The following is a 23,185-nucleotide window of genomic DNA, read 5'->3' as shown; positions in this document are numbered from 1 at the left end:
AGCCATGTGCAAAACAGGGGTCTGCATTGCATGAGCGGATCCCAGTATTCAACAGGTCGCACTGGAGTGCTTTGCGACGGATCAATTCAAATGTATTGTCATCATACAGCACCTATAGCTATATAGTGGAATAGACTTAATATTCCATATTTATACCGTCTAGTTGCGCGCTCCTGGCCACTTGCCACAGCGCGCACACACACACACACTACACAAATTAATTGTTTCAGCAAAGTAGGCTTTGTCAATACTGAACAACGCTTGTCAAGAGCCAATAGCGCAGTAGGTTGGGAAATACCTGACCGGTCATTTATCTCTTTGAAAGGTCCCTGTGGCTAAAACCCTGAGTGCGCTCTGAACTTGTAGGTGTGGAGGCACAGGATTTGACCGGTCCATAGTTGTGTTTGAGTTGAGGCTCCAGAGTATTGCATACATCTAAAAGGACCGCTCTTGGCAATCTGAAACGGTTAAACAGCCACTCATCTGGCAGTGCGCATCAGTGGCGGCTCGTGAATTCTTCACGGGGGGGCGGAATTAATTAGTATCCCGCTCTATCTCTCCTTCTCTCTCTTTCTCTCTCTCACACACAGCGCGACGTGGAATCGATTCGTTACACAATCAGACCTAGTATGTGTAGTAGTATATATGTAAACAAGACAAACGTCTTTCTCTGGTCTGCATCCCCTTAACAATTGTGTGTATTGAGCCGTACTGTATTGTACCCATTCTGCAATCTGTTAAATAAAGTTTTCATTCAGAGAGAGAGAGAGAGAGAGAGAGAGAGAGCGAGAGAGAGAGAGAATCACGGAATCACGTTAGTTAGTTTAGCATTAGCTGAGTGGCTAACAGCGGCTAACGTTAGCTGAGTGGCTAAGAGAGAGAGAGAGAGAGAGAATTAACTCACTTTGTTTAATTGAAATGTGGTCCAGCCGGAGGGCTTGATAAAGTGTATGTCCACTGACTGTCCCCCAGACTGTTGTCGATGTATATCCACTGCCCACTGTCCAGACTCGAGACTGCATCACAACACATGAACACACAGCATCGAACATCCTGCAAACTGTCCACTTCTAAACAAAACCGAGAAATGCGGCTACGGAAAAGTACTGTCGTCGCCGCGTCGGCCAATCAGAGAGCGTCTCCGAGAAATGCGGCTACGGAAAATACTGGCGCTGCTTGCTTAAATGATAATAGATTGCTTGGAAAAGCGCCCAACTTCCATCATAATACATCATATTTCAACGCACAGCGCGTTACGCACTGATTGGCTGCGACGGATACAGCGATGAAACAGTGCACGGCGTGCACGCGCACTCAGAGCGCTATTGCGTCTAGCCCGAGAGAAATACGGCGAGGAGAATGCGGCTACGGTAACGGAACGTATTCTCTATCAGACAGTGAGTCACTTCCTGTTCAGGAAAACTATTATTTGATATTTGATATATTAACGTTATATTGTGCATTGGAAACACAAACATACTTAAAATGAGTAAATATTATTCATTTTAAACATGTTTATATTATTTATAGGGCTATAAAACAAAAAACAAACAAAAAATATTTCTTGTTCTACTCTCTTTTTACCAGGGTTAACCAGGGGGGGGTGGCGCCCGAGCGCCCCTAGTGGCCAGCCGCCACTGGTGCGCATAGATTTAAGTCCAGTGCGTGTTCCAAGATTAACATGTATGAATTCACTGTCTAGTGTCAGGATTGGGGGAGTGTAGGACGCACACAAACGAGGGGCATCTTAAAGTTACCCCAGAGGGTGGAGATAGGGCGGGGGGAACACAAGAACACTTAGTATGGCGCGACCCCGGTCAGTCGCCTCTGGTTTAGCTCTGCGACGATTGTGCACACTTTTAGCTATTATGTTTGTTTTTTCTACTTTTTTTATTAAAACATCACTGGCGGGGACGTCATACGACCGCCAGACACTTATGGACCTAAACTCCGGACTCAAAGAGGAGTTTGGAGACACTTTATGCCTAGAATGGCCACCGGAGATCAGGCGGGACAACGAGGACAGCAAAGACAAAGGAACCGGCAGGAAGAGACACAGAGGGAAACGTGGAGGTATCAAGCTAAGGTTAAAAAGATCTGCTTACCGCCCAGCAATTCCATCCATCTTTCTGGTGAATGCACGTTCGTTGGAGGGGAGGATGGACGATCTGAGAGCGAGGGTCCGCTTCCAACGTGAGGTGAGAGACGCTAACATCATGTGTTTTACGGAAACATGGCTCAAGCCAGCGACTCCGGACCACAGCATCTCTCCCTCGGACTCCTTCACCGTCCTACGAGCGGATCGCACGGCAGCCTCCGGCAAGAGCGTCGGCGGTGGGGTCTGTCTCCTCACGAACAATGGCTGTGTTAATCCCAAAGAGGTGCATGTTCTCTCATGCTCATGCTCCCCAGACATGGAACATCTCTCAATTCTGTGCCGTCCGTTCCACCTCCCCCGAGAGTTATGACCGCTGTATATATCCCTCCACAAGCGAACACCGGCAGGGCGCTGGCGGAGCTACACGATAATCTCAACAAACATCAAATTAAACATCCAGACGCTGCGATGATCGTAGCTGGTGATTTCAATCAGGCCAATTTGAAAAAAGTGATGCCGTCCTTTTTTCAACACATCGCCTGCTCCACAAGGGGAGGGAACACACTCGACCATTGTTGCACCCCGTTCAGAGCCGGCTACAAGGCTGTAGCGGCTCCACCATTGACGGGGGCTACAAGCTCATCCGACCACGACTCCATCTTGTTATTCCCCGCTTACAAACAAAGATCACCTGACGCCGTCGTGTCACAGAAGACAAAAAATGTTACCGACCAATCAGAGGCCACGCTCCAGGATGCGCTCGAGGACACGGACTGGAATATGTTTCAAGGAAGCGCCACTGACAGTATTGTCCCCATGAAAAAGGTGCGGGTTTTCCCAAACCAGAAACCGTGGGTGGACAGTACTATCAGAGCAGCTCTGAACTCTCACACCACCGCCTACAACCTGGGCAGAGAGTCAGGAAACATGGAGGAGTACAAGGCTACAGTCTATACTCTGTGCAAGGCTGTAAAACTTGCAAAACGGACATATGCTGATAAACTGGAGACACAAATGGCACAAAACGACACAAGAGGCTTATGGCGAGGACTGAGGACAATAACTGACTACAAAGTCAGTGCCCCCTCAATGGGGAGCGACGACGCCTCTCTCGCGGACAAACTCAACTCCTTCTACGCTCGGTTTGGTGTAGACAGTGGCGCCGCTAGCTCACCGGCTAGTGACGTCACTGGCGCGCCAGCTGTTGTGGAGGGGAGGGGGCAACCGCGGGGGGGCGGAGACGCTCTCTCGTTGTCGGAACACAGTGTGAGAAGAGCATTTATGCAGGTGAACACCAGGAAAGCTGCTGGCCCAGATGGTATAACAGGACGCATACTTAAGTCCTGTGCCAACCAGCTAGCCCCTGTGTTCACCGCCATATTTAATCAATCCCTGGCGGAGTCAGTGGTCCCTGCCTGCTTCAAGATGTCTACCATCATCCCTGTACCAAAGAAACCCTCCCCAACATGTCTCAACAACTACAGACCGGTGGCACTCACCTCTGTGGCCATGAAATGTTTCGAGAGGCTGGTCAAGGATCACATTTGTGCCTCCCTCCCCAGTGATATGGACCCCATGCAATTTGCATACAGGCCAAACAGGTCCACTGACGATGCGGTCTCCCAGGTACTGCACAGCACCCTCTCTCACCTTGACCGACAGAAGGGGGGCTATGTGAGACTGTTGTTCATTGACTATAGCTCAGCGTTCAACACCATAGTCCCCACCAGACTGGTGGACAAGCTGATCGAGCTGGGTCTGAGCTCTGCTCTGAGATACTGGACTTTCTGAGCGAAAGGCCCCAGGCAGTCAGGGTGGGGGGTCAGACCTCCAACACCATCACCCTGAGCATCGGGTCCCCCCAGGGCTGTGTTCTGAGCCCCCTGCTGTACTCACTATACACACACGACTGTGTGGCCAAGTTCAGCTCCAACTCCATAGTGAAGTTTGCGGACGACACAGTGGTGGTGGGGCTGATCTCGGACAACGACGAGAAGGCCTACCGGGAGGAGGTTGAGGTACTGGAACGCTGGTGCCAGGACAACAGCCTGCTCCTGAACATTGGTAAAACCAAGGAGCTGATCGTGGATTATAGGAGAGGACAGCAGGAGACACACACACCACTGATAAACGGGGCTACCGTGGACAGGGTGAGCAGCTTTAAGTACCTGGGGGTCCACATCTCAGAGGATCTGACATGGACAACACACATAGACTCAGTTGTAAAAAAGGCGAAGCAGCGCCTCTACCACCTGAGACAGTTAAGGAAGTTCAGAGTATCTGGGAAGATACTCCAGTCTTTCTACTAGAGAGCATCTTGACTGGAAACATCACTGCCTGGTATGGAAACAGCACGGCACAGGACAAGAAGGCCCTACAGAGAGTGGTGCGCTCAGCCGAGCATACCACGGGTATTGCACTACCACCCCTGCAGGTTCTATACAACAAGAGGTGCAAATCCAGAGCCTGCAGAATAATGAAAGACCCACACCACCCCAACAACAGCCTGTTCATGCTGCTGAGATAAGGCAGACGCCTGCGAACCCCAGCTACTAGGACAGAGAGGCTTCGGCTCAGCTTCTTCCCCCAGGCCATCAGACCCCTGAACACTGAACTCTACACACACAAGCACACATGAGCACACACACAACACACACACTGTACACGCTCACACACTAGCAGCCACTTTAACATGAGCAAGCACACACTCATGCTGCACACGCCCACACTTATGGCCACTAAGGAAAGGTCACTTTAAAAATATTATAGTATAACCTGAGATTGTATAAAATAGCAATGTACAGAATGACCCAGTGCCTCATCCGTAGCTAACAGTGTATGCACTACCACAGGACCTACAGTAGCATGTACTCCATGCTCTGTAAATAACTTATGTACAAATACCGATATGCCCTACTATGTTACTGTTATTGCACAATGTTGTTTTATTGGATTCCATTATATGTTGTTACTACTGTATTGCACATCGTTGCGGGCAAGACCACCCGCATTTCATTGTATACTTGTATGCCGTGACAAATAAAACTCTTGACTTGACTTGAAATAAATAAAAAATCAAAGCTATAGAAAAGACTAAACACTCTGATAAAAGAAATTGCGGAAAATACCCAAAATAACCACCACTGCCTAGCAGTTGAAAACAATCAAGAAACCAGAAGCACTACCCTAGAAACATGAACTTGAGACACAACAAGCATCTGAAAACAGGAAGCCAAGCCTACTTAACACTTTGAGTGCTAGCAGGGGGCGCACGATTTAGCGCTTGAGTGCCAGCGCTCTATTCAATGAGAGGGCAAGCACATTTGTGAACGCATAAACTATATCTTAAATTATGTGTCTAATACGCCCGTCGCTTATCAATGACTTGCTTGCAGTCAACATTGTCGAAACGGATTGTTTTTTCATGGGTAAATTTCCGTTTTATACCATTTTCAAAAACGCTAGTTTTTGGAAATTTCCAGAAATTCCAGATTCCAGATTCTGCAGGAATCGCCCTTTACTGGAATACACAAAAAACGTTGTAATTTTTCAGCCTATTTATGAATCGTTTTCAAATAAACGCTAGATTATCGATAGTATATGTGTACTTATGCACGCTAGAGAAGCGGGCTGAAAAATCGATTATCTTATTTCCTGATCAGCACACACACACACACACACACATACACACATAGGGGACACGTTGATATATCTGTGAAAAAAGCTCAGATTACCCCAAGACTGGTAAAATAGATTCCTTACCTCAGATCAGATGTTCTCCAAAAAGATTATTCCAATTCCTGATCGCCATTCCAAATATCGATCGGGTTTATTGATCCAACGCTGGGTGCTCGAAACACATAAAATGTGGATTCCGGATTTTCTTATCCCCATGCGTTTTCATTCAGTCCAATCCAATGGGTGCATTATCATCCGGAAGACGATAGGGGCGGTATTTTCCCTGTTCGAGCTCAGAGAGAGTCCCAGTGGTAACGTGAGGCTAGATTGATGAAAGGCTAGATTGATGAAAAATTTATGGAAATCGCTAATGAAAAAAAAAGATTAATAACGAGATTTTTCGTCGTTGGCACTGAACGGTTGGCATGAAATAACGAGAATTCTCATCGTTGGCACTCAAAGTGTTAACAGGCACTGCACACCTGACACCAATCAGGTGGCAATCAAGCCCACACACCTGCCATGCTGTATGGCAATTAACTGGTGATTGACAGCTCACCAGAGGAAACCCAAAATACATCCAAAGCATGCAGGAATACATATAGACTGTTGTGAAGGATCAGATTAAACCGAATATATATATTTATTTATGGATATATATTTAATAGTATTTGTATATCGTTTGATATCCCTTGTATATTCCTTGTACATATACACGGAATATCCCTTTATTCTACTACAGCCCATAATAGTTCATTCTCTTATTGGACAAAAGGACCAGGCGCCAGGGACCGGCCCCTGGCGTTCAAGTTCAAAGGTACCGACGAGACATGCCCTTACTAGCCCCAGCTCCGCGCAGGAATACGGCTACCGAAAGCAGAGCGGCACTACTTGTCCACTGTGCATATAAATATGGCGCAAGAAATGTAGAATTCCTCTTAGTCCTTTACCCTTCTACCCAACTAAGTAACAAGATGTGAAGCCTCACCCCACGATACCGCGTGCGGTGTAGTACGGCCTGTTTGGCCTTAGAATAGCAGTGAGACCTCGTGCGAATTAATAGCTGAATTGCCAGAGTTTGGCACCGTATTTCTATTAAGTAATAATAGTATATTATGTATGGTGCATCGTACGGTTAGAGTTCTAAAGTGAGCAGCACCCCCATCGCTTCCTCGCGTTATCTAGAGTCTTAACCAGGTTGGGCAGACCACGCGTGGTGCTTTCATCCGAGGAGTTCTAGGCGAGGACGAGTGGACCTGCACATTGGATTACCTACCCCGACGACTGCTGAGCCCTATACGGCATGGAATATCTATTTGCTTTGGTGCTTTGATTTGTGGAGCGGATAATCGCCAACACCGGTGAGTGTTGGATTTACCCTGAGAGGAGCCAAGGTGAGACGGCGCTCAGACCAGACTGAGGTCGCCTCGCTTCTCCTCCGTTGTGGACCTACAGCTACAGCTACAGCTATCGTCTACAAGAGAGCCCAAGTGTATTCATCTGTGGATCAAGGTTCTACGGGCACTGTGTTCTGTACCTGAACTCTCCCTAGAAATCGTTGACCAGACGGGATACAGCCGACGGCTCTCCTACCCCCCCTACTGGCTTACAACCGGCAGGACCCTTTACAGTATATCCTGCTATAATCATTAAGTGCCATCGTTATAATTCCCTAAGAGCCAGGTTATATACTTGCTTCCTGTGTAACCAGAGATTGGACATTCAGTGTTGATTTGCATACGAGTACTCATTTGCCTTACAAGAGCATTCAATTCAAATCATAAATGTAATAAGTAACTATTATATGTACCTTTGCTATATATTAAATATTTGACTATTACCTTTGTGTGGACCTGATTTCATATGTGGGAAAGTGTTCATCATACTTAGATATCGTGTACTGTATGGCCAGTAATTAAAGTACATAAAGCGGTAGTGGTTTAATGATACCATACTTATCAATACAGTCAGGGAATTGTACCCCTCAGTTACAATTGGTCCTTCGAGCCGGAGGGTAATCAGTGTAATATTAATATAGTGGTATTAATATTGAATGAACACTCCACGAAACGGTCCTCCTAAAGTAGAACGCCCGCAACGTAGACGACAGCCACCTCAGTACTTAGAGGATTACGCTGTCAGTAAACTACCTAGCCTTCTACAAACAGTAAACGCAGTAAAAGTAGAAAGTAAAATTATGTCCGACCCTATCAACCAGGATACCCCGACCACAGAGGCCCTAGTGGGTTCTAATGTAACTGACCAAGCTCACGGTGGGGACCAGGAGGGAACTGACACGACTTTACCCCCCGCCAAGACCGAAGAAGTAGTCCCCCCAGTGCTCCGGGAGGAAGACAACCCTCCAGAGGTGGAACTCTGCACGGAACAAGATGAGGAGAGCGCCGAGGAGATAGAGCTCCAGGACTCCTCGCAGGGGAACGCATCCCCAACGGGTACAGCCAGGAGCGGCTCACCTCTACAAGCGTCTTCCCCCAGCGAGGCGGAGAGGATGCTGTCACAGGCGTTCTTCGCCAGCCTGACAGCCTCTACCGAACGCGATCGACTTCAGGGTGAACGCGATCGACTTCAGGGTGAACGCGATCGACTCCAAGCGCAGCAACGGAGCGAAGAAGAGCACATACGTCTGGAGCTGAGACGCCTTCAGACGGAAGAGAATATGGCAAGAGACCGGGCCGACACCCAGCGTGCCGCTGCCGGTGCCCAAAGAGAAGCCGATCTCACCAAGCGCGACGCCGAGCGCGACAGACTACAAGGCGAGCGCGACAGACTACACGCCGAGCGCGACAGACTACAAGCGCAGCTAATGGAGCAGCTGATCACCAGGGCAACACCCCCTCCCTCCACAAGGGGTTCCAGGGCCTCGTCAAGACACGTGTCAAGGGCACCCTCCCCTGACCGAGCAGGCGACCTTGAACTCGACCACCAGAGAGAGTCTACACCCCCCTCCGAACTCCTTCCCCGACCGGTCCAAGTGAGACTCAGCTACAAGGAAGGAACGGCGGACACCGCGGAGAGGCTAAATAAACGACTACAGGATCTAGATGACCTGGCAGAAGAAGAAGAGGGAGAAGAGGAGAGTCAAGCCCGACAGCAGCACATTACTCCACAGGACCAGGAGGTCCAGTACAGCCCAGGCTATACCCCCGCGGCTCTGCGCTACAGACCCCCGACTCGATTCACGGGTGAGCATGACGCACGACCAGTCCCGAGGAATAGCACCTGGACCAGCGGGCCATGGTACCCTGCCAGTACCAGCCCACCGAGAGGCGTAAGAAGAGACTCGCCCAGGAGGCCTCTCTTCCCACGCTCACCGATGTGCCAGCCATCCATGGCGTCATACATTGGCACACCGACGTTTCCAGACTTCACCCATGAGAATCGAGCACAGTACACGGAGCTCCGGATGTGCTTAGAGACAATGATGGTGGATGTCGCTGACGAACGCCACAAGTATGCAATATTATTAAAGCACCTGAAAGTGCCCCGAGCGCACAACATAGCGCTGGCCTATGCCACCTCTACGACCCCATACACCGCGGCTCTAGCAGCGCTGGACCAGAGATATGGACGTATATGGGATTACGTAATACAGGAGATAAGGCATATTGACCGCCTACCCCCAGCAACAGACAATCGCTCACTAGACGACCTGTCTATAAAAGTACAATCCCTGGTAGGGATGCTGGGGGCGCAACGAGAAAAGGGTATGCACGAACTATACGCAAACTCGAACGTCGAGAGAATTTTAGAGAAGCTGCCGCCCGCCCGACAGGAGCGCTTCAGGCGGCAAAGAGACCACCGTGATCCTAACGGTCCCGAGCCATCCCTCCTAGATTTAGCTGACTTCCTGGCGAGAGAAGTCAGCAGCCTACGGCTGGATACGTTCGTGCGGAGCACACCAAGCTCCAGAGAGGGACCTAGGAGAGTAAACGATGGCCGAAGATCGGTGACTGTCATGCACCAATCAGAATCAGTACCGAGCAGCAAGAACCACAGTACCCCCTCGATGAAAGAGAAGTGGAAGATGGTGTGCCCGTACTGCGAGAAGGAACACTGGTTGTCACAATGTGACCAGTTCAAGAAGATGACCGCTGAAGAAGTAAGTCACTGGATAAAGTCCAACAGGCGCTGTTACCGATGTGCGCGCAGTCACATGGCAGCCGAGTGCCGCCTAAAGAAGAGGTGTAGTCGGTGTGACGGAGCCCATCTGGATGTCCTACACGACAGTAACAAAAGAAAGCCTGTACCATCCAGCAGCACAAAGGCAAGTGTTATGTACATTGACCCCGCTAGCAGCAGCGGCGCCCAGGTGCTCTTAAAGGTGGTCCGTGTAACACTGAGTTACCAAGATAAGATCATGGACACTTACGCCGTCCTTGATGACGGGTCAGAGAAGACCCTTCTCCTCGCGTCCGCTGCGGCCCAGCTGGGGCTACGGGGGAGCGAGAACCAGATGACTATTCGGACAATAAGAAGAGATCTAAAGACGATAAAGGGCGAGAATGTCTCCTTCACTATCGCAGCAAGCGGGCAGCCAGAGAGACGGTACAGGATTACTAATGCTTTCACCAGCCAAGAAATAGGACTATCGCAGTACACCTACCCCATCGCCAAGCTGATGGATAAATATGTGCACCTGCGCCAACTACCTATCCCGCTCATAGACGGTGCCACCCCGACCCTGCTGATAGGCTCCGACCATGCAGACCTCATAGTCCCGATAGACCGGGTCCACACAGGACCCAGAGGCTGTCCTGCAGCAGTCGAGACCCGCCTAGGATGGACATTACAAGGCCCCCTCGCTAAGTCTCTTAACCGAACAGCAGCCACTAACTGCCTCCACTCCAGAGTGACAGAAGGAGACACCACACTCCTGCAGCATGTCGAGAGGCTATGGACACTAGAGACAATGCCCTTTAAGAACGAAAAGAAAGACATTCGTTCTAAGGAAGATACCTACGCTATAGCCCTCCTCGAGCACGGGACAAAGAGAGTCAACGTCAACGGAGTGATGAGATACGCAACTCCACTCCTGAGGCGAGAGGGAATGCCCACCTTTCGCGCTACAAAAGAGGCGACGGAGCGGTATCTATTGAACACAGAGCGGCGCCTAGCCAAAGACCCCGCTCAAGAAGCTGTGTACCGCGCTGAGATTACCAAATTAATCACAGCGGGACACATAAAGAAAATTGACATTAAAGAGGCCGATCAGACGACCGAATCATGGTACGTGCCGCACCACGAGGTCCACCACAACGGCAAGGATCGCATTGTGTTTAACTGCAGCTACCAGATCGGATCACAAAATCTGAATAAAGAACTCTTGGCCGGCCCAACACTCGGCCCCTCCCTACTAGGCGTGCTACTACGCTTCCGCCAGGACAAGGTGGCTATCAGCGGCGACATCAAAGGGATGTTCCTGCAGGTGAGACTAGTGGAGGAGGACAAGCCCCTGCTGCGGTTCCTATGGAGAGAGAGGATCGGAGATGAGCGCCCAGCCATCTATCAATGGGAAGTCCTCCCTTTCGGAACCACATGCAGCCCATGCTGTGCTACGTTTGCACTGCAAAAGCACGTCGCAGAGGACCCAGCAGCAGATGAAGAGGTCCAACAAAGTGTGACAAATAGTTTCTACGTGGACAACTGTTTACAAAGCGTCTCGACGCCAGAAGAAGCCGAGGCTCTCCTACTCAAGCTACGCGCCTCCCTGATCAAAGGCGGCTTTGATCTCAGGCAGTGGGCCAGCAGCGACCCGCAAGTACTGCGCCGCCTCTCCCCCGAGGACAAGGCCGCGAGCAGCGACACCTGGATGGCGACCATCCCAGGAGAAGCCCAAGAAATGACACTGGGACTAGTCTGGCGCTTCAAAACAGACTCGCTCCATTATAGACACAAACCCCTGATCAAGGAGCAGGGAAGGTCGACGGCAATACCGACCACCAGACGGAGTGTATACAGAACACTCGCCAGACAATATGACCCGTTGGGATGTATTCTACCTTACACCACCAGGGCAAAGATGATTGTAAGAGCGCTATGGGACAAAGACCAGGGCTGGGACGATCCCATACCCGAACACCTTGCATCCACATGGAGAGAGTGGGAGACGGAACTCCGCTCACTCCCAGGTGTTAATATACGCCGCAGCTACTTCCCACCCACAGTGAGGCCAGAGACATGCAAGATCGACCTGCACGTATTCAGCGACGCCTCCGAAGTAGCCTACGGTTCGGTGGCTTACTTGCGTGCCCGAGAGGAGGGAGGAGAAATACATACTGCTTTCATCCTGGCTCGCTCAAGAATAGCCCCACGCAAGCAACAATCTATCCCGCGCCTAGAGCTCTGCGCAGCCCTAGCAGGAGCGCAGCTCGCCACGTTAATCCAACGTGAACTCACCATCCCGGTGCAAAGAACAATCTTGTGGTCAGACTCCACGACCGTACTCACATGGATCCGGTCTGATTCGTGCAGATACAAGGTCTTCGTGGGAGTCAGAGTCACCGAGATTCAAGAGTTAACAGAAGTAACCAGCTGGCGGTATGTGGACACCAAACACAACCCAGCTGACGTCATCACCCGGGGAATGTCCCTGGATGACCTCACCCGTCACAACCTCTACAGTGACGGGCCAGAGTTCCTCAAGCTCCCCGAAGAAGAGTGGCCTACACCCACCCCACGGGAGGCAAGTAAAGAGGAGGCAGAGAACAAGAAACCTATGTTCTGTGGGTTGACACACACACTCGTCCCCACAGACCCGGTTCTAGACGATTGCCTCACCCTAGAGAGTGCGCAGCTAAAGACATTTCTGTGGCACCACCCAGAGGTTCAGCCCACAACTGACATTTCAGCAGCTGACAACGAAGAAGCAGAACTCCTTCTACTACAACGAGCCCAGAGAGACTCGTTCCCTGATGAGCTAGCCTGTCTACAGGGAGCAAAGCCCGTCCCATCAGATAGCAGACTGCTTCACCTAGCCCCCGAGAGCGACGCCCATAATCTCATCAGAGTGGGTGGTCGTCTGCGGAGAGCCCCAGACCTACCGGATGACGTTAAGTACCCGATAGTCTTGAACAGCCGACACAAGGTCACAGAGCTGATCATAAAGAAATACGACGAGGATGTGCACCACGCAGGGGCAGAGAGAGTCTTCGCGGAGATCAGACGTCGTTATTGGATACTGCAAGGGAGAGAAGCAGTGCGGCGCTTCCAGCGAACCTGTCTAGACTGCCGTAAGTGACGCGCGCAGCCCAGTATACCCCGGATGGCTGACCTACCTCCCTGTCGCCTCCGACTCGGCGACAAGCCCTTTCACTCCACTGGTATGGACTGTTTTGGCCCGCTGTATATAAAGAGAGGAAGAGGAACCGAGAAGCGGTGGGGTATTGTATTCAAATGCATGACCACCAGAGCGATATATATCGAACTCCTCCCAACCATGAGCACAGACTCATTCCTTATGGCCTTCCGAAGATTCACATCACGGAAAGGAAAACCGTCTACATTGTTGTCTGATCACGGGACAAACTTCAAAGGCGGAGAAAGAGAGCTGAGAGAGAGCTTCCAAGCTATGGGCCCAGAACTTAAGACCCATCTCGCTCCATCCCAGATTGACTTCCAGTTTAATCCCCCGAACGCACCTCACTTCGGTGGAACCTGGGAACGAGAAGTACGTTCCATAAAGACAGCCCTGTACGCCGTGCTTGGGGCCCAGACTGTGGCGGAAGAAGTCCTAATGACAGTCCTCACGGAGATCGAGGGAGTATTGAACTCAAAGCCCCTCGGTTACGTCTCAAGTGATGTAGCAGATGTCGACCCAGTCACCCCCAACACCCTCTTGATGGGGCGGCTGGACCCCGCGCTACCACAGACAATGTACAGGCCTGAAGAAGCGAACGGCCGAAGAATGTGGAGGTACAGTCAAGTACTGGCTGACAAGTTTTGGAACAGCTTCCTACTCCACTACCTACCGTCTCTACAGACCCGCCAGAAGTGGGTAAAAGAGAGAGACAATTTGACAGAAGGAACAGTCGTCATGATCATCGACCAGTCACTACCCCGAGCGATGTGGCCGGCTGGCCGCGTAAGCAAAGTGATCACCGGTGCCGATGGAAAGGTCCGAGCAGCTGAAGTGCTCGTCCAAAGACGGACTTACACCCGACCCGTGGCGAGGCTAATAGAACTGCCAAGGCTCCCTGATACTATTGATGACGACCATGACCCTATGACTTTGTGAGTTGACTGACCCTTACAACGGACATTGAGTAGTGGACAGTGCGGTTAATCTGTCTCTGCTTAGCTAATTAGGTGGGACTAATTAGGGGGCGGCTGTTGTGAAGGATCAGATTAAACCGAATATATATATTTATTTATGGATATATATTTAATAGTATTTGTATATCGTTTGATATCCCTTGTATATTCCTTGTACATATACACGGAATATCCCTTTATTCTACTACAGCCCATAATAGTTCATTCTCTTATTGGACAAAAGGACCAGGCGCCAGGGACCGGCCCCTGGCGTTCAAGTTCAAAGGTACCGACGAGACATGCCCTTACTAGCCCCAGCTCCGCGCAGGAATACGGCTACCGAAAGCAGAGCGGCACTACTTGTCCACTGTGCATATAAATATGGCGCAAGAAATGTAGAATTCCTCTTAGTCCTTTACCCTTCTACCCAACTAAGTAACAAGACGTGAAGCCTCACCCCACGATACCGCGTGCGGTGTAGTACGGCCTGTTTGGCCTTAGAATAGCAGTGAGACCTTGTGCGAATTAATAGCTGAATTGCCAGAGTTTGGCACCGTATTTCTATTAAGTAATAATAGTCTATTATGTATGGTGCATCGTACGGTTAGAGTTCTAAAGTGAGCAGCACCCCCATCGCTTCCTCGCGTTATCTAGAGTCTTAACCAGGTTGGGCAGACCACGCGTGGTGCTTTCATCCGAGGAGTTCTAGGCGAGGACGAGTGGACCTGCACATTGGATTACCTACCCCGACGACTGCTGAGCCCTATACGGCATGGAATATCTATTTGCTTTGGTGCTTTGATTTGTGGAGCGGATAATGGCCAACACCGGTGAGTGTTGGATTTACCCCGAGAGGAGCCAAGGTGAGACGGCGCTCAGACCAGACTGAGGTCGCCTCGCTTCTCCTCCGTTGTGGACCTACAGCTACAGCTACAGCTATCGTCTACAAGAGAGCCCAAGTGTATTCATCTGTGGATCAAGGTTCTACGGGCACTGTGTTCTGTACCTGAACTCTCCCTAGAAATCGTTGACCAGACGGGATACAGCCGACGGCTCTCCTACCCCCCCTACTGGCTTACAACCGGCAGGACCCTTTACAGTATATCCTGCTATAATCATTAAGTGCCATCGTTATAATTCCCTAAGAGCCAGGTTGTATACTTGCTTCCTGTGTAACCAGAGATTGGACATTCAGTGTTGATTTGCATACGAGTACTCATTTGCCTTACAAGAGCATTCAATTCAAATCATAAATGTAATAAGTAACTATTATATGTACCTTTGCTATATATTAAATATTTGACTATTACCTTTGTGTGGACCTGATTTCATATGTGGGAAAGTGTTCATCATACTTAGATATTGTGTACTGTATGGCCAGTAATTAAAGTACATAAAGCGGTAGTGGTTTAATGATACCATACTTATCAATACAGTCAGGGAATTGTACCCCTCAGTTACATAGACCGTGATCCATCACACTTAGAACAGAAGAATAACTTGTATGAATTCACTTTCTTAGACCAGAAGAATAACATGTATGAATTCACTGTCTTAGACAAGAGGAATAACATGTACTGTATGAATTCACTGTCTTAGACCAGAATAATAACATGTATGAATTCACTGTCTTAGACAAGAGGAATAACATGTACTGTATGAATTCACTGTCTTAGACCAGAATAATAACATGTATGAATTCACTGTCTTAGACCAGAAGAATAGCATGTATGAATCCACTGGCTTAGACCAGAGGAATAACATGGCTTAGACCCTTCCTATCTAAGATTTTAGAAAAGGCTGTCCTGGCACAACTCCTCCCCTTCCTACATCACAACAGCTTCCTAGACAAATTCCAGTCAGGTTTCAGGGCAGGAAACAGCACTGAGACAGCACAAGTCAAAATCTACAATGACCTGCTTCTCACACACAAACTCCGGTAGCTGTGCCATGCTCCTCCTCCTGGACCTCTCCACTGCATTTGACACGGTTGATCGTCTTGAACATAGGCTCTGTATTGGGGGGGTTTGCCCTAAACTGGTTCGCATCCTACCCCTGTACACATCTAAATGACTCACACTTTAATGATCTGAAATGGTTACCAATGGAAACGAGAGTGGCTCAGATCAAGTTGGGGCTGACCTTTAAAATAAGGAATATACAGTCCCGGCATATCTGGTCAGTTATTTTAGTTGGGTGTCGGGTGAGCAGACTCACACATACTCCACGAGAGGCAGCCAGACGGATAAACAGGTTCCACACAGGTTCAAGAGTTCTATGGGGCAAAATTCATTTTTGTATGTACGGCAGGAGTTCTATGGAACCAATTACCCACCTCTTGCAAAGCTCTAGCTACAGAAAGAGGCTTTAAGACCGCTTTAAAAAAAGTGGTTGGCGTCTGCCTCTATGGGATTCTCATAGAAGCGAGGAAGGATAGGATGAGTGGTTAAAACTGATGTGTAATGTGTGGTTACAGATGGATCTTTGATTTTATTATTAATTAGACTGACTAAATGATTTGATTTGATTTCATTAAGGATCCCCATTAGCTGGTGCCATAGCAACCAGCTAGTCTTCCTGGGGTCCACACACACACAAAAAACATACAAAAACAATTATTATTGCAAAAACAAAATGATTAAAAGTCAGTACACACAATGCATAATGAAACTAACAATTAAGATAGCTAAAATTACATTACAGTGTAAAACAAAAATATTTTACAGTGTTAAAAACAGGGTTTTGAGGCAGGTTATTCCAAAGAGTTAATGCTCTAAAAATAAAAGGTCTCCTTAAAGCATTGGTTTTAGGACCTGGCAATTTAAGCTGCCCACTACTGGAACCTCTAATGCTCATGCACAGTAATACTAAAAACAATCTGATTATGTATAAAAACAGGAGTTTTACTGCTCATGACTAACTTGAACAGCACAAGTATATATTTTTTTATCCACTTTTTCTCCCCTTTTTCTATTTTTCTCCCATCCCAATTCCACTGTGCCAATTCTCCCCTCCCCTGTCTTGAACGTTGCTCGCATATGCCCCCCACTGGCCGGTTATAGGGAGGATAGAAGCCTTGCATCACGTGTCCCCTCCGATACACGAGGAGGCAGCCTGTCACATCTTTTCACCTGCCAGCGCGGACTCTCATTGGTGAGGTGTAACGTGTGGGAGGCTGCCCCGCCATTTCCTGTCTCTGGTGTGCAGGCGTCCCCAACCGACCTGTAGGAGTCGCTGTCCACAACGTCCAGATTACCACCCATCGACTTCCACCCGCTAACTCTGCCAATTGAGTTAGTATGACGGCTGGCCCAAGCCGGAGGCAACGCCGACAGCCGGAGTCGAACCAGGTGTCTCTTGCGTTGGTGACGAGCGCAACGTCCGCTGCGCCACCCAGCCGCCTGGAACAGCACAAGTATATTAAAAGTAGAGCTGGGCATAGATTAATTTTTTTAATCTAGATTAATCTACCTGCAATCCTGGAATTAATCTAGATTAATCTAGATTAAAATGGCTAAAATAAAAAAAAAAATCTGCCGAAGGTGTTCAAAATAGGTGTGTTCTACCCAAATAATGACCAGAGGAGGAGATTTATCCTCTCCTCTTCATCTGAGGAGTCACTAGCTGTTATATCTCATTGTTCAACAGCATGAACATGTCTCTTCTTTTTGTAATTTCCAGTGTTTCTTTTAAAACTCGTAATTTTCTGTGCCCTTCCTTTGATGCCATTAACATTGTTACACTGATATTGACATCATATGTATATACTCTGTCAGGATCTAGGGGTAACAGTACTGTATATTTGAATACCGCTTATGTCACAAATGTATCAGTACTAAATACCTATATGTCCCTATGCCATAAATGTCATGTATGTTGTGTATGTCATAAATGTCTATATGAATTGAAAATGGGGGACCCTGATGGAAACAAGACAAACGTCTTTCTCAGGTCTGCATCCCCTTAACAATTGTATGTATTGAGCCGTACTGTATTGTACCCATTCTGCAATCTGTTAAATAAAGTTTTCATTCATTCATTCATTCACAGCTCTCTCCAGTGTCAAATCACTCTCTGTCAGTAGTTTCTTCTGTGAACCTTAATTTCTTAATCCACAGACAAACCTGTCTCTCAATGTGTCTTTTAGTGAATCTCTAAATTCACAATGCTGCTGACTGGTTGCTCACACACAGACTGCTGCAGAAGCAGGTTTCTCAACAAATTCAGTGCAAGCTCAGTGTAACAGTTCCATGAATGAATGAATGAATGAATGAAAACGTTATTTAACAGATTGCAGAATGGGTACAATACAGTACGGCTCAATACATACAATTGTTAAGGGGATGCAGACCAGAGAAAGACGTTTGTCTTGTTTACATCAGGGTCCCCCATTTTCATTTATTTGCTCCACATTGTCATTAGCCCCTTTCATGACTGATGCACTGAGTGAATCCACAGTCACTTGCTCCTCAATAGGAAACCAACCTAGATTTACCATGAAGGACTGGTTCTGGCCGAACCGTTCATTATACAAGAATCACAGAGAAATTACAAAGGTACTCACAGTTGCACGAGGATTTCGGACAGAGATAAGGGATGGTGCGCATGCGCTGTGATCACCCAACGGCGGAAATAATGCCGTTTTGAGCAGTTTATAAAAATTATTTAAAATGTTTATTAGCAACGCAGAGCTTTCAAACCATCCCGTATCTCTGTCCGAAACCCTTGTGCAACTGTGAGCACCTTTGAAACGTCTCTGTGATTCTTGTATAACGAACGGTTCAGCCAGAACCAGTCCTTCATGGTAAATCTAGGTTAGTTTCCTATTGAGGAGCAAGTGACTGTGGATTCACTCCGTGCATCACAGTCACGAAAGGGGCTACATTGTCATCAAACGGTCCAATATTTCCAATAACCCAAGCCATTTCTGTTGTAAACACTCACGATAGTCCAGTCGATCCTTCCTTTAGTGTGTAAAGTGGATTTCCTCCTCTTGTAGATGTTTTCAAGTGCCGCCCGAGTGACGTGAGCTAACATGCTAACATCAGGGTCTCCCATTTTCATTTCATATTGCTCCAGATTGTCATCAAACGGTCCAATATTTCCAATAACCCAAGCCATTTCTGTTGTAAACACTCACGATAGTCCAGTCGATCCTTCCTTTAGTGTGTAAAGTGGATTTCCTCCTCTTGTAGATGTTTTCAAGTGCCGCCAGAGTAACGTGAGCTAACATGCTAACTCGCTAAGCTAACGTTAATAATGGAAACAAAGCTCTCAACGGACTTCTTCTTTCTTGCATTGCGCAGATTCAGACGTCCTCATCGCCGAATTGTGTTATATCCTGAGGACTTCTTAACCTCACCTGTATAACAATGATTACCGGACCACTACTTTAGTTTAACACATTATTCTGACTACAGCTCCGGTAGTGCAATCACTTCCTGGTACCACAGCTGGGAACTACGGCAAGTATTTAAGGACAATACAGACCCAACGTTGAGAAAAAGATTAACGGCGTCAATTATATTATCGCGCGATACTAGTCTCGCAATAACGCAGCACGTTAACGCCGTTAACGGCCCAGCTCTAATTAAAAGACAATCTATTTTCAACGTTAAGCCAAGAGAGGCGGGCATGCATACGGCTCACATTAGACCTTAGTGTCATAATCACAGCACGGGCATACTTCACTCCCCCTCCTTTTCCCCTCACGTCCTCCACACGCTCCTCTTCATCCCCCTCTCCATCCACTGCACACTCCTCCTCATCCTCTCCTTCTCCATCCACCCCTCCCTTTACCCTCATACGCCCAGCTGTACTCCATCCCCCTAATTCGCACGCGGTCAGGCACCCCACTCCCCACAGCTGCACTCAATCCTTCCCTGATGGGGGGACTACTTCTACCCCTCGACGCTGACCAGAAGCTGTCGTGGTATTAATTACCACTACCCAGGTACGACGTCTCTGCCTAAAGCTCTGCTGGATTCCAACCTTGTATTTGCATACTCTAACCTGTTTCTCTCCTGTGCCCCAAAGGACCGCCGTCCCTGCCTGGACGTCTCCTGTCCCCGAAGAGGAACACTTGTTCTCCCACTGCAGCCCAGCAGCTTCCAAGACAAGCACAAGGACCGCTTGCTTGCTCGCTGCCGCCACGGCAGCCACAAGACAGAACATAACCCCGTTCTATTCCCCCCAATTCCTGTGTTGCTCATTTGACAATTAAACACCCTTGAAACCGCTCCTATCTCCTCTTGTGTATTCAGCAATTGGGCTGTGCTCCAGACCCCAGTTCTCACACTTAGTGAGCAGCCCAGTACCAACCCAACTAAAGGGAATGCTGTAGATTAATTGAATTTGATTGTGTATTTGGCTTTTACTTGTTTAATGTAGTGAAATTGTGTTGTTTGTTTTTGTATTTGGGCTTCAGAGTAGCTATACTGTTTCTGCCAGCCAACTGCCCACCATACCCCACCCCACCCCCTACCCCCAGAGGTCCACAATAGAAATAAGCCTTTTGGCTTTATTGTTTTTTAACCTTGATGATTTTTTAAATGTATGTATGTATTCCTGCTGGACAGTTGTATATCTATCTTTTATGAATGATCAAATCAATTCAATCAATCACCTGAGCGACCGCTCCTTTTTGGTCCGTTTGGGTGGACACTCCTCCCCCACAGCTAGTCTACCGTATGGGGTCCCCCAAGGTTCCATTCTGGCTCCCATACTCTTCTCTATTTACATGCTCCCCCTGGTCGAAATCATCCAGAAACACAACATCTCATACCATTTTTATGCCGATGACTCTCAAATTCACCTTCCCCTCAACCCCTCTGACACAGCTAACCTAGACTTAAAGACTATCTCGGGGACATAAAAAGCTGGATGGCCCACAACTTCCTTCAGCTCAACGAGAACAAAACAGAGATAATTTTGTTCAGCCTGCCCCTCCTCCACCAAAACATTCTCCAATAGCCTAGGACAACTTTCCACCCACCTCAAGCCCCACCTCAAGAGCCTGGGCATCATTTTCGACCCAGAGCTCAAATTCGATCGGAAGGTAAATGCCGTAGTAAAAGCCCTCTACACCGGCATTAGTCAAGCAGTCATGTCCCGCCTTCACTCTGCAACTAGGTTCCTTACTGGCACCAGAGAGAGAGACCACATCACACAAGTTCTAGCCTCCCTTCTTTATTTACCAATTATTAAAGAGATTTGCACTACATTCATACCTCATTTGTACCCTACCATAAGTTTTGTACCACATTTAATTTCTGCATTGTACCTCACTGTTACTAATTTACTCTGTATTGTATATATGTATATTGACTTTACTTACTTACTTACTTTTATTTTATTTTATTTTTTACTTACAGTACTTTCTTTTTTCTGTATGTACTGTAGCACACTCTCAGGGGCTCATACAGAAACAAGCATTTCATCATAAAGTATTTTGTATTTTGTTGTGACTAATAATAAACAAACATGAACTCCCTACACTGGCTCCCAGTTCCATATAGGATATACTTCAAAATCCTCCTCCTGGCCTTTAAAAATTATAAAATATAAAAATATATAATTGATATTCTCCTTTGGTTACTTACAATTTACTCAAGCCTAGTAACAGACACAATATTTCTGACACTGGGATACATTCCCTGAGATCCATAGATGTCCCTATGCAAATAGACCTTGTAGAAGTGGAGCAATCTTCCATTTACTTGTCTTAGGTATGTATTTTTAGGTGGATTTTCATAAAATAGGGGTGCAGCACCCCTTTACATTACATTAAATTACATTACATTTACATTAAGAAGATACATACCTTTTTCGTCTCTGTGCATGCAGTAGGAGTAGGAAGACGTTGGGAACTAGGCTAATGGAGGAACCTACTTCCAGTGACTGACGCTAAGCTAGGCTAACGGTGCGCGTCTTCCTACTCCTACTGCATGCACAGAGAAGAAAAAAGGTATGTATCTTCTTGTCTAACTCCAGGGTAGATGGCAAATAAGCTAATTTCCCAAAATGTTGGAGTTTTCCTTTAACCAGAGGAATAACATATATGAATTCAGAAAATCTGTGTAGTTCCCCTTTACCTGTAAATTATAGGTTAGCCTAGTGGTAAACTGTAAATTATACATGAGCCTAGTGGTTAACTGTAGGTTATATGTTAGCCTAGTGGTTAAAGGATATACGTTAGCCTAGTGGTTAACTGTAAATTATACATTAGCCTAGTGGTTAACTTTAAATTATACATTAGTTTAGTGGTTTACCGTAAATTGTACATTAGCCTAGTGGTTAACTGTATGTAGTACTTCACATGTTTTCCAGAAGTCAGTGGTGTTTCTTGCAACTGGTTAAATGTAAATTATACATTCGCTTAGTGGTTAACTGTAAATTGTACGTTAGCCTGGTGGTTAACTGTAAGTAGTACTTCACATGTTTTCCAGAGGTCAATGGTGTTTCTTGACTGTGAGCTCTGAGCCAAGCCTCTTCCTGCTTCACCTTTAATCCTAATCCTAATCCCATTGCCAACCGTTCTAATCCCACAGATTATTCACAAAGTCATGCACACTGTCTACCTCTGCTGCATTCACCAGCTTTACACTAAGGGACTTTCTTTCTTTCTTTTTGTTGACAGTCCTAAACTGATCTGATCTGCAACTTGTATTGATAGAACTGAGGGCTACACGATTCCTTGACCTTCCTTCCTTGAAGATCATGGCCGACGTCCTCCCACCCCGGACACAGCCTCTTCACCCTGCTCCCCCCTGGGAGAAGGCTGCGGATCCCAAAGGCTGTGAAAGCTTGTCATAGACTAAGTTTCTTCCCCTCAGCCACCAGGCTGATCAATGCCTCAGGGACCCCAGGGACTCCCCCCCCCCCCTCCGCCCCCAAGTGACACGGGCACAATAATAACAATGACACTGGCAAGAATTCTGCACTGGGACTGACCTGGAACTCTGCACTGAACTTTACACTTTATATAATTATATATATATGTATTCAATATGATAAATCCTGCACTGCACTGTCTTTGTCCTGTGTCTTGTTGTTATGTGAAAAGAAAATTGTATGGAAAAATGCATACTCTGTATCGCTGAGACAATTACCAATGTGGTTACACATATGGCTTAATAA

Source organism: Notolepis coatsorum, assembly GCF_963971535.1.
Source record: "Notolepis coatsorum genome assembly, chromosome: 14".
Taxonomy (NCBI): domain Eukaryota; kingdom Metazoa; phylum Chordata; class Actinopteri; order Aulopiformes; family Paralepididae; genus Notolepis; species Notolepis coatsorum.
Note: the sequence above shows the minus strand (reverse complement) of the source record.